Source organism: Schistocerca cancellata, unplaced genomic scaffold (genome assembly GCF_023864275.1).
Source record: "Schistocerca cancellata isolate TAMUIC-IGC-003103 unplaced genomic scaffold, iqSchCanc2.1 HiC_scaffold_1139, whole genome shotgun sequence".
In the NCBI taxonomy this organism is placed as follows: Eukaryota; Metazoa; Arthropoda; class Insecta; order Orthoptera; family Acrididae; genus Schistocerca; species Schistocerca cancellata.
Genome location: NW_026047138.1, coordinates 1,022,818 through 1,035,458, shown reverse-complemented (window position 1 = coordinate 1,035,458; position 12,641 = coordinate 1,022,818).

Genomic DNA, 12,641 nt, shown 5'->3' with positions numbered 1-12,641 from the left:
TGTAATGTCTCTTTATAGCGTTTTAAAGATTGTTCTTTCAAGTTCGCCTTAGAACGTAGCATTTTATTTGCAAAGTGTACTAAATCTTTGCTTTCTCACAGCAGGGTGTTCACATTAAAAGGCTGCAATTTTTATTTGCCCATCAACTGGGCTTTTGGTGGAAATGACGCACCACCAGCAGCATGATGTCCGCGGGAGTGTCAACGAGGGGTGGGGGGCCGAGAACAAGATGATGACAAGTTGTTATTCTATTGGTATGTAATGTCTCTTTATAGCGTTTTAAAGATTGTTCTTTCAAGTTCGCCTTAGAACGTAGCATTTTATTTGCAAAGTGTACTAAATCTTTGCTTTCTCACAGCAGGGTGTTCACATTAAAAGGCTGCAATTTTTATTTGCCCATCAACTGGGCTTTTGGTGGAAATGACGCACCACCAGCAGCATGATGTCCGCGGGAGTGTCAACGAGGGGGGGGGGGGGCCGGGAACAAGAAGATGACAAGTTGTTATTCTATTGGTATGTAATGTCTCTTTATAGCGTTTTAAAGATTGTTCTTTCAAGTTCGCCTTAGAACGTAGCATTTTATTTGCAAAGTGTACTAAATCTTTGCTTTCTCACAGCAGGGTGTTCACATTAAAAGGCTGCAATTTTTATTTGCCCATCAACTGGGCTTTTGGTGGAAATGACGCACCACCAGCAGCATGATGTGCGCGGGAGTGTCAACGAGGGGGGGGGGGGGGGGGGCCGGGAACAAGAAGATGACAAGTTGTTATTCTATTGGTATGTAATGTCTCTTTATAGCGTTTTAAAGATTGTTCTTTCAAGTTCGCCTTAGAACGTAGCATTTTATTTGCAAAGTGTACTAAATCTTTGCTTTCTCACAGCAGGGTGTTCACATTAAAAGGCTGCAATTTTTATTTGCCCATCAACTGGGCTTTTGGTGGAAATGACGCACCACCAGCAGCATGATGTCCGCGGGAGTGTCAACGAGGGGGGGGGGGGGGGGGCCGGGAACAAGAAGATGACAAGTTGTTATTCTATTGGTATGTAATGTCTCTTTATAGCGTTTTAAAGATTGTTCTTTCAAGTTCGCCTTAGAACGTAGCATTTTATTTGCAAAGTGTACTAAATCTTTGCTTTCTCACAGCAGGGTGTTCACATTAAAAGGCTGCAATTTTTATTTGCCCATCAACTGGGCTTTTGGTGGAAATGACGCACCACCAGCAGCATGATGTCCGCGGGAGTGTCAACGAGGGGTGGGGGGCCGAGAACAAGATGATGACAAGTTGTTATTCTATTGGTATGTAATGTCTCTTTATAGCGTTTTAAAGATTGTTCTTTCAAGTTCGCCTTAGAACGTAGCATTTTATTTGCAAAGTGTACTAAATCTTTGCTTTCTCACAGCAGGGTGTTCACATTAAAAGGCTGCAATTTTTATTTGCCCATCAACTGGGCTTTTGGTGGAAATGACGCACCACCAGCAGCATGATGTCCGCGGGAGTGTCAACGAGGGGGGGGGGGGGCCGGGAACAAGAAGATGACAAGTTGTTATTCTATTGGTATGTAATGTCTCTTTATAGCGTTTTAAAGATTGTTCTTTCAAGTTCGCCTTAGAACGTAGCATTTTATTTGCAAAGTGTACTAAATCTTTGCTTTCTCACAGCAGGGTGTTCACATTAAAAGGCTGCAATTTTTATTTGCCCATCAACTGGGCTTTTGGTGGAAATGACGCACCACCAGCAGCATGATGTGCGCGGGAGTGTCAACGAGGGGGGGGGGGGGGCCGGGAACAAGAAGATGACAAGTTGTTATTCTATTGGTATGTAATGTCTCTTTATAGCGTTTTAAAGATTGTTCTTTCAAGTTCGCCTTAGAACGTAGCATTTTATTTGCAAAGTGTACTAAATCTTTGCTTTCTCACAGCAGGGTGTTCACATTAAAAGGCTGCAATTTTTATTTTCCCATCAACTGGGCTTTTGGTGGAAATAACGCACCACCAGCAGCATGATGTCCGCGGGAGTGTCAACGAGGGGGGGGGGGCCGGGAACAAGAAGATGACAAGTTGTTATTCTATTGGTATGTAATGTCTCTTTATAGCGTTTTAAAGATTGTTCTTTCAAGTTCGCCTTAGAACGTAGCATTTTATTTGCAAAGTGTACTAAATCTTTGCTTTCTCACAGCAGGGTGTTCACATTAAAAGGCTGCAATTTTTATTTTCCCATCAACTGGGCTTTTGGTGGAAATAACGCACCACCAGCAGCATGATGTCCGCGGGAGTGTCAACGAGGGGGGGGGGGGGCCGGGAACAAGAAGATGACAAGTTGTTATTCTATTGGTATGTAATGTCTCTTTATAGCGTTTTAAAGATTGTTCTTTCAAGTTCGCCTTAGAACGTAGCATTTTATTTGCAAAGTGTACTAAATCTTTGCTTTCTCACAGCAGGGTGTTCACATTAAAAGGCTGCAATTTTTATTTTCCCATCAACTGGGCTTTTGGTGGAAATAACGCACCACCAGCAGCATGATGTCCGCGGGAGTGTCAACGAGGGGGGGGGGGGGGGCCGGGAACAAGAAGATGACAAGTTGTTATTCTATTGGTATGTAATGTCTCTTTATAGCGTTTTAAAGATTGTTCTTTCAAGTTCGCCTTAGAACGTAGCATTTTATTTGCAAAGTGTACTAAATCTTTGCTTTCTCACAGCAGGGTGTTCACATTAAAAGGCTGCAATTTTTATTTTCCCATCAACTGGGCTTTTGGTGGAAATGACGCACCACCAGCAGCATGATGTCCGCGGGAGTGTCAACGAGGGGGGGGGGGGGCCGGGAACAAGAAGATGACAAGTTGTTATTCTATTGGTATGTAATGTCTCTTTATAGCGTTTTAAAGATTGTTCTTTCAAGTTCGCCTTAGAACGTAGCATTTTATTTGCAAAGTGTACTAAATCTTTGCTTTCTCACAGCAGGGTGTTCACATTAAAAGGCTGCAATTTTTATTTTCCCATCAACTGGGCTTTTGGTGGAAATAACGCACCACCAGCAGCATGATGTCCGCGGGAGTGTCAACGAGGGGGGGGGGAGCCGGGAACAAGAAGATGACAACTTGTTATTCGATTGGTATGTAATGTCTCTTTATAGCGTTTTAAAGATTGTTCTTTCAAGTTCGCCTTAGAACGTAGCATTTTATTTGCAAAGTGTACTAAATCTTTGCTTTCTCACAGCAGGGTGTTCACATTAAAAGGCTGCAATTTTTATTTTCCCATCAACTGGGCTTTTGGTGGAAATAACGCACCACCAGCAGCATGATGTCCGCGGGAGTGTCAACGAGGGGGGGGGGGGGGCCGGGAACAAGAAGATGACAAGTTGTTATTCTATTGGTATGTAATGTCTCTTTATAGCGTTTTAAAGATTGTTCTTTCAAGTTCGCCTTAGAACGTAGCATTTTATTTGCAAAGTGTACTAAATCTTTGCTTTCTCACAGCTGGGTGTTCACATTAAAAGGCTGCAATTTTTATTTTCCCATCAACTGGGCTTTTGGTGGAAATAACGCACCACCAGCAGCATGATGTCCGCGGGAGTGTCAACGAGGGGGGGGGGGGGCCGGGTACAAGAAGAAGACAAGTTGTTATTCTATTGGTATGTAATGTCTCTTTATAGCGTTTTAAAGATTGTTCTTTCAAGTTCGCCTTAGAACGTAGCATTTTATTTGCAAAGTGTACTAAATCTTTGCTTTCTCACAGCAGGGTGTTCACATTAAAAGGCTGCAATTTTTATTTTCCCATCAACTGGGCTTTTGGTGGAAATAACGCACCACCAGCAGCATGATGTCCGCGGGAGTGTCAACGAGGGGGGGGGGGGGGGGCGGGAACAAGAAGATGACAAGTTGTTATTCTATTGGTATGTAATGTCTCTTTATAGCGTTTTAAAGATTGTTCTTTCAAGTTCGCCTTAGAACGTAGCATTTTATTTGCAAAGTGTACTAAATCTTTGCTTTCTCACAGCAGGGTGTTCACATTAAAAGGCTGCAATTTTTATTTTCCCATCAACTGGGCTTTTGGTGGAAATGACACACCACCAGCAGCATGATGTCCGCGGGAGTGTCAACGAGGGGGGGGGGGGGCCGGGAACAAGAAGATGACAAGTTGTTATTCTATTGGTATGTAATGTCTCTTTATAGCGTTTTAAAGATTGTTCTTTCAAGTTCGCCTTAGAACGTAGCATTTTATTTGCAAAGTGTACTAAATCTTTGCTTTCTCACAGCAGGGTGTTCACATTAAAAGGCTGCAATTTTTATTTTCCCATCAACTGGGCTTTTGGTGGAAATGACGCACCACCAGCAGCATGATGTCCGCGGGAGTGTCAACGAGGGGGGGGGGGGGGGGGGGCCGGGAACAAGAAGATGACAAGTTGTTATTCTATTGGTATGTAATGTCTCTTTATAGCGTTTTAAAGATTGTTCTTTCAAGTTCGCCTTAGAACGTAGCATTTTATTTGCAAAGTGTACTAAATCTTTGCTTTCTCACAGCAGGGTGTTCACATTAAAAGGCTGCAATTTTTATTTTCCCATCAACTGGGCTTTTGGTGGAAATGACGCACCACCAGCAGCATGATGTCCGCGGGAGTGTCAACGAGGGGGGGGGGGGGGGCCGGGAACAAGAAGATGACAAGTTGTTATTCTATTGGTATGTAATGTCTCTTTATAGCGTTTTAAAGATTGATCTTTCAAGTTCGCCTTAGAACGTAGCATTTTATTTCCAAAGTGTAGTAAATCTTTGCTTTCTCACAGCAGGGTGTTCACATTACAAGGCTGCAATTTTTATTTGCCCATCAACTGGGCTTTTGGTGGAAATGACGCACCACCAGCAGCATGATGTCCGCGAATGTGTCAACAAGGGGGGGGGGGGGGGGGGGGGGGGGGGCCGGGAACAAGAAGATGACAAGTTGTTATTCTATTGGTATGTAATGTCTCTTTATAGTGTTTTAAAGATTGTTCTTTCAAGTTCGCCTTAGAACGTAGCATTTTATTTCCAAAGTGTAGTAAATCTTTGCTTTCTCACAGCAGGGTGTTCACATTACAAGGCTGCAATTTTTATTTGCCCATCAACTGGGCTTTTGGTGGAAATGACGCACCACCAGCAGCATGATGTCCGCGGGAGTGTCAACGAGGGGTTGGGGGCCGAGAACAAGATGATGACAAGTTGTTATTCTATTGGTATGTAATGTCTCTTTATAGCGTTTTAAAGATTGTTCTTTCAAGTTCGCCTTAGAACGTAGCATTTTATTTGCAAAGTGTACTAAATCTTTGCTTTCTCACAGCAGGGTGTTCACATTAAAAGGCTGCAATTTTTATTTGCCCATCAACTGGGCTTTTGGTGGAAATGACGCACCACCAGCAGCATGATGTCCGCGGGAGTGTCAACGAGGGGGGGGGGGGCCGGGAACAAGAAGATGACAAGTTGTTATTCTATTGGTATGTAATGTCTCTTTATAGCGTTTTAAAGATTGTTCTTTCAAGTTCGCCTTAGAACGTAGCATTTTATTTGCAAAGTGTACTAAATCTTTGCTTTCTCACAGCAGGGTGTTCACATTAAAAGGCTGCAATTTTTATTTGCCCATCAACTGGGCTTTTGGTGGAAATGACGCACCACCAGCAGCATGATGTGCGCGGGAGTGTCAACGAGGGGGGGGGGGGGCCGGGAACAAGAAGATGACAAGTTGTTATTCTATTGGTATGTAATGTCTCTTTATAGCGTTTTAAAGATTGTTCTTTCAAGTTCGCCTTAGAACGTAGCATTTTATTTGCAAAGTGTACTAAATCTTTGCTTTCTCACAGCAGGGTGTTCACATTAAAAGGCTGCAATTTTTATTTTCCCATCAACTGGGCTTTTGGTGGAAATAACGCACCACCAGCAGCATGATGTCCGCGGGAGTGTCAACGAGGGGGGGGGGGCCGGGAACAAGAAGATGACAAGTTGTTATTCTATTGGTATGTAATGTCTCTTTATAGCGTTTTAAAGATTGTTCTTTCAAGTTCGCCTTAGAACGTAGCATTTTATTTGCAAAGTGTACTAAATCTTTGCTTTCTCACAGCAGGGTGTTCACATTAAAAGGCTGCAATTTTTATTTTCCCATCAACTGGGCTTTTGGTGGAAATAACGCACCACCAGCAGCATGATGTCCGCGGGAGTGTCAACGAGGGGGGGGGGGGGGGGCCGGGAACAAGAAGATGACAAGTTGTTATTCTATTGGTATGTAATGTCTCTTTATAGCGTTTTAAAGATTGTTCTTTCAAGTTCGCCTTAGAACGTAGCATTTTATTTGCAAAGTGTACTAAATCTTTGCTTTCTCACAGCAGGGTGTTCACATTAAAAGGCTGCAATTTTTATTTGCCCATCAACTGGGCTTTTGGTGGAAATGACGCACCACCAGCAGCATGATGTCCGCGGGAGTGTCAACGAGGGGTGGGGGGCCGGGAACAAGAAGATGACAAGTTGTTATTCTATTGGTATGTAATGTCTCTTTATAGTGTTTTAAAGATTGTTCTTTCAAGTTCGCCTTAGAACGTAGCATTTTATTTGCAAAGTGTACTAAATCTTTGCTTTCTCACAGCAGGGTGTTCACATTAAAAGGCTGCAATTTTTATTTGCCCATCAACTGGGCTTTTGGTGGAAATGACGCACCACCAGCAGCATGATGTCCGCGGGAGTGTCAACGAGGGGGGGGGGGGGGGCCGGGAACAAGAAGATGACAAGTTGTTATTCTATTGGTATGTAATGTCTCTTTATAGCGTTTTAAAGATTGTTCTTTCAAGTTCGCCTTAGAACGTAGCATTTTATTTGCAAAGTGTACTAAATCTTTGCTTTCTCACAGCAGGGTGTTCACATTAAAAGGCTGCAATTTTTATTTGCCCATCAACTGGGCTTTTGGTGGAAATGACGCACCACCAGCAGCATGATGTCCGCGGGAGTGTCAACGAGGGGTGGGGGGCCGAGAACAAGATGATGACAAGTTGTTATTCTATTGGTATGTAATGTCTCTTTATAGCGTTTTAAAGATTGTTCTTTCAAGTTCGCCTTAGAACGTAGCATTTTATTTGCAAAGTGTACTAAATCTTTGCTTTCTCACAGCAGGGTGTTCACATTAAAAGGCTGCAATTTTTATTTGCCCATCAACTGGGCTTTTGGTGGAAATGACGCACCACCAGCAGCATGATGTCTGCGGGAGTGTCAACGAGGGGGGGGGGGCCGGGAACAAGAAGATGACAAGTTGTTATTCTATTGGTATGTAATGTCTCTTTATAGCGTTTTAAAGATTGTTCTTTCAAGTTCGCCTTAGAACGTAGCATTTTATTTGCAAAGTGTACTAAATCTTTGCTTTCTCACAGCAGGGTGTTCACATTAAAAGGCTGCAATTTTTATTTTCCCATCAACTGGGCTTTTGGTGGAAATAACGCACCACCAGCAGCATGATGTCCGCGGGAGTGTCAACGAGGGGGGGGGGGCCGGGAACAAGAAGATGACAAGTTGTTATTCTATTGGTATGTAATGTCTCTTTATAGCGTTTTAAAGATTGTTCTTTCAAGTTCGCCTTAGAACGTAGCATTTTATTTGCAAAGTGTACTAAATCTTTGCTTTCTCACAGCAGGGTGTTCACATTAAAAGGCTGCAATTTTTATTTTCCCATCAACTGGGCTTTTGGTGGAAATAACGCACCACCAGCAGCATGATGTCCGCGGGAGTGTCAACGAGGGGGGGGGGGGGGGGGGGCCGGGAACAAGAAGATGACAAGTTGTTATTCTATTGGTATGTAATGTCTCTTTATAGCGTTTTAAAGATTGTTCTTTCAAGTTCGCCTTAGAACGTAGCATTTTATTTGCAAAGTGTACTAAATCTTTGCTTTCTCACAGCAGGGTGTTCACATTAAAAGGCTGCAATTTTTATTTTCCCATCAACTGGGCTTTTGGTGGAAATAACGCACCACCAGCAGCATGATGTCCGCGGGAGTGTCAACGAGGGGGGGGAGGGCCGGGAACAAGAAGATGACAAGTTGTTATTCTATTGGTATGTAATGTCTCTTTATAGCGTTTTAAAGATTGTTCTTTCAAGTTTGCCTTAGAACGTAGCATTTTATTTGCAAAGTGTACTAAATCTTTGCTTTCTCACAGCAGGGTGTTCACATTAAAAGGCTGCAATTTTTATTTTCCCATCAACTGGGCTTTTGGTGGAAATAACGCACCACCAGCAGCATGATGTCCGCGGGAGTGTCAACGAGGGGGGGGGGGGGGGGGCCGGGAACAAGAAGATGACAAGTTGTTATTCTATTGGTATGTAATGTCTCTTTATAGCGTTTTAAAGATTGTTCTTTCAAGTTCGCCTTAGAACGTAGCATTTTATTTGCAAAGTGTACTAAATCTTTGCTTTCTCACAGCAGGGTGTTCACATTAAAAGGCTGCAATTTTTATTTTCCCATCAACTGGGCTTTTGGTGGAAATGACGCACCACCAGCAGCATGATGTCCGCGGGAGTGTCAACGAGGGGGGGGGGGGGGGGGGCCGGGAACAAGAAGATGACAAGTTGTTATTCTATTGGTATGTAATGTCTCTTTATAGCGTTTTAAAGATTGTTCTTTCAAGTTCGCCTTAGAACGTAGCATTTTATTTGCAAAGTGTACTAAATCTTTGCTTTCTCACAGCAGGGTGTTCACATTAAAAGGCTGCAATTTTTATTTTCCCATCAACTGGGCTTTTGGTGGAAATAACGCACCACCAGCAGCATGATGTCCGCGGGAGTGTCAACGAGGGGGGGGGGGGGCCGGGAACAAGAAGATGACAACTTGTTATTCTATTGGTATGTAATGTCTCTTTATAGCGTTTTAAAGATTGTTCTTTCAAGTTCGCCTTAGAACGTAGCATTTTATTTGCAAAGTGTACTAAATCTTTGCTTTCTCACAGCAGGGTGTTCACATTAAAAGGCTGCAATTTTTATTTTCCCATCAACTGGGCTTTTGGTGGAAATAACGCACCACCAGCAGCATGATGTCCGCGGGAGTGTCAACGAGGGGGGGGGGGGCCGGGAACAAGAAGATGACAAGTTGTTATTCTATTGGTATGTAATGTCTCTTTATAGCGTTTTAAAGATTGTTCTTTCAAGTTCGCCTTAGAACGTAGCATTTTATTTGCAAAGTGTACTAAATCTTTGCTTTCTCACAGCTGGGTGTTCACATTAAAAGGCTGCAATTTTTATTTTCCCATTAACTGGGCTTTTGGTGGAAATAACGCACCACCAGCAGCATGATGTCCGCGGGAGTGTCAACGAGGGGGGGGGGGGGGCCGGGAACAAGAAGAAGACAAGTTGTTATTCTATTGGTATGTAATGTCTCTTTATAGCGTTTTAAAGATTGTTCTTTCAAGTTCGCCTTAGAACGTAGCATTTTATTTGCAAAGTGTACTAAATCTTTGCTTTCTCACAGCAGGGTGTTCACATTAAAAGGCTGCAATTTTTATTTTCCCATCAACTGGGCTTTTGGTGGAAATAACGCACCACCAGCAGCATGATGTCCGCGGGAGTGTCAACGAGGGGGGGGGGGGGGGGGGGCGGGAACAAGAAGATGACAAGTTGTTATTCTATTGGTATGTAATGTCTCTTTATAGCGTTTTAAAGATTGTTCTTTCAAGTTCGCCTTAGAACGTAGCATTTTATTTGCAAAGTGTACTAAATCTTTGCTTTCTCACAGCAGGGTGTTCACATTAAAAGGCTGCAATTTTTATTTTCCCATCAACTGGGCTTTTGGTGGAAATGACACACCACCAGCAGCATGATGTCCGCGGGAGTGTCAACGAGGGGGGGGGGGGGGCCGGGAACAAGAAGATGACAAGTTGTTATTCTATTGGTATGTAATGTCTCTTTATAGCGTTTTAAAGATTGTTCTTTCAAGTTCGCCTTAGAACGTAGCATTTTATTTGCAAAGTGTACTAAATCTTTGCTTTCTCACAGCAGGGTGTTCACATTAAAAGGCTGCAATTTTTATTTTCCCATCAACTGGGCTTTTGGTGGAAATGACGCACCACCAGCAGCATGATGTCCGCGGGAGTGTCAACGAGGGGGGGGGGGGGGGGGCCGGGAACAAGAAGATGACAAGTTGTTATTCTATTGGTATGTAATGTCTCTTTATAGCGTTTTAAAGATTGTTCTTTCAAGTTCGCCTTAGAACGTAGCATTTTATTTGCAAAGTGTACTAAATCTTTGCTTTCTCACAGCAGGGTGTTCACATTAAAAGGCTGCAATTTTTATTTTCCCATCAACTGGGCTTTTGGTGGAAATGACGCACCACCAGCAGCATGATGTCCGCGGGAGTGTCAACGAGGGGGGGGGGGGGCCGGGAACAAGAAGATGACAAGTTGTTATTCTATTGGTATGTAATGTCTCTTTATAGCGTTTTAAAGATTGATCTTTCAAGTTCGCCTTAGAACGTAGCATTTTATTTCCAAAGTGTAGTAAATCTTTGCTTTCTCACAGCAGGGTGTTCACATTACAAGGCTGCAATTTTTATTTGCCCATCAACTGGGCTTTTGGTGGAAATGACGCACCACCAGCAGCATGATGTCCGCGAATGTGTCAACAAGGGGGGGGGGGGGGGGGGGGGCCGGGAACAAGAAGATGACAAGTTGTTATTCTATTGGTATGTAATGTCTCTTTATAGTGTTTTAAAGATTGTTCTTTCAAGTTCGCCTTAGAACGTAGCATTTTATTTCCAAAGTGTAGTAAATCTTTGCTTTCTCACAGCAGTGTGTTCACATTACAAGGCTGCAATTTTTATTTGCCCATCAACTGGGCTTTTGGTGGAAATGACGCACCACCAGCAGCATGAAGTCCGCAAGAGTGGCAACGAGGGGTGGGGGGCCGGGAACATGAAGATGACAAGTTGTTATTCTATTGGTATGTAATGTCTCTTTATAGTGTTTTAAAGATTGTTCTTTCAAGTTCGCCTTAGAACGTAGCATTTTATTTCCAGAGTGTAGTAAATCTTTGCTTTCTCACAGCAGGGTGTTCACATTAGAAGGCTGCAATTTTTATTTGCCCATCAACTGGGCTTTTGGTGGAAATGACGCACCACCAGCAGCATGATGTCCGCGAGAGTGTCAACGAGGGGGGGGGGGGGGGCCGTGAACAAGAAGATGACAAGTTGTTATTCTATTGGTATGTAATGTCTCTTTATAGTGTTTTAAAGATTGTTCTTTCAAGTTCGCCTTAGAACGTAGCATTTTATTTCCAAAGTGTAGTAAATCTTTGCTTTCTCACAGCAGTGTGTTCACATTACAAGGCTGCAATTTTTATTTGCCCATCAACTGGGCTTTTGGTGGAAATGACGCACCACCAGCAGCATGAAGTCCGCAAGAGTGGCAACGAGGAGTGGGGGGCCGGGAACAAGAAGATGACAAGTTGTTATTCTATTGGTATGTAATGTCTCTTTATAGTGTTTTAAAGATTGTTCTTTCAAGTTCGCCTTAGAACGTAGCATTTTATTTCCAAAGTGTAGTAAATCTTTGCTTTCTCACAGCAGGGTGTTCACATTAGAAGGCTGCAATTTTTATTTGCCCATCAACTGGGCTTTTGGTGGAAATGACGCACCACCAGCAGCATGAAGTCCGCAAGAGTGGCAACGAGGGGTGGGGGGCCGGGAACAAGAAGATGACAAGTTGTTATTCTATTGGTATGTAATGTCTCTTTATAGTGTTTTAAAGATTGTTCTTTCAAGTTCGCCTTAGAACGTAGCATTTTATTTCCAAAGTGTAGTAAATCTTTGCTTTCTCACAGCAGGGTGTTCACATTACAAGGCTGCAATTTTTATTTGCCCATCAACTGGGCTTTTGGTGGAAATGACGCACCACCAGCAGCATGAAGTCCGCAAGAGTGGCAACGAGGGGTGGGGGGCCGGGAACAAGAAGATGACAAGTTGTTATTCTATTGGTATGTAATGTCTCTTTATAGTGTTTTAAAGATTGTTCTTTCAAGTTCGCCTTAGAACGTAGCATTTTATTTCCAAAGTGTAGTAAATCTTTGCTTTCTCACAGCAGTGTGTTCACATTAAAAGGCTGCAATTTTTATTTGCCCATCAACTGGGCTTTTGGTGGAAATGACGCACCACCAGCAGCATGAAGTCCGCAAGAGTGGCAACGAGGGGGAGGGGCCGGGAACAAGAAGATGACAAGTTGTTATTCTATTGGTATGTACTGCCTCTTTATAGTGTTTTAAAGATTGTTCTTTCAAGTTCGCCTTAGAACGTAGCATTTTATTTCCAAAGTGTAGTAAATCTTTGCTTTCTCACAGCAGTGTGTTCACATTACAAGGCTGCAATTTTTATTTGCCCATCAACTGGGCTTTTGGTGGAAATGACGCACCACCAGCAGCCATGAAGTCCGCAAGAGTGGCAACGAGGGGTGGGGGGCCGGGAACAAGAAGATGACAAGTTGTTATTCTATTGGTATGTAATGTCTCTTTATAGTGTTTTAAAGATTGTTCTTTCAAGTTCGCCTTAGAACGTAGCATTTTATTCCCAAAGTGTAGTAAATCTTTGCTTTCTCACAGCAGGGTGTTCACATTACAAGGCTGCAATTTTTATTTTCCCATCAACTGGGCTTTTGGTGGAAAT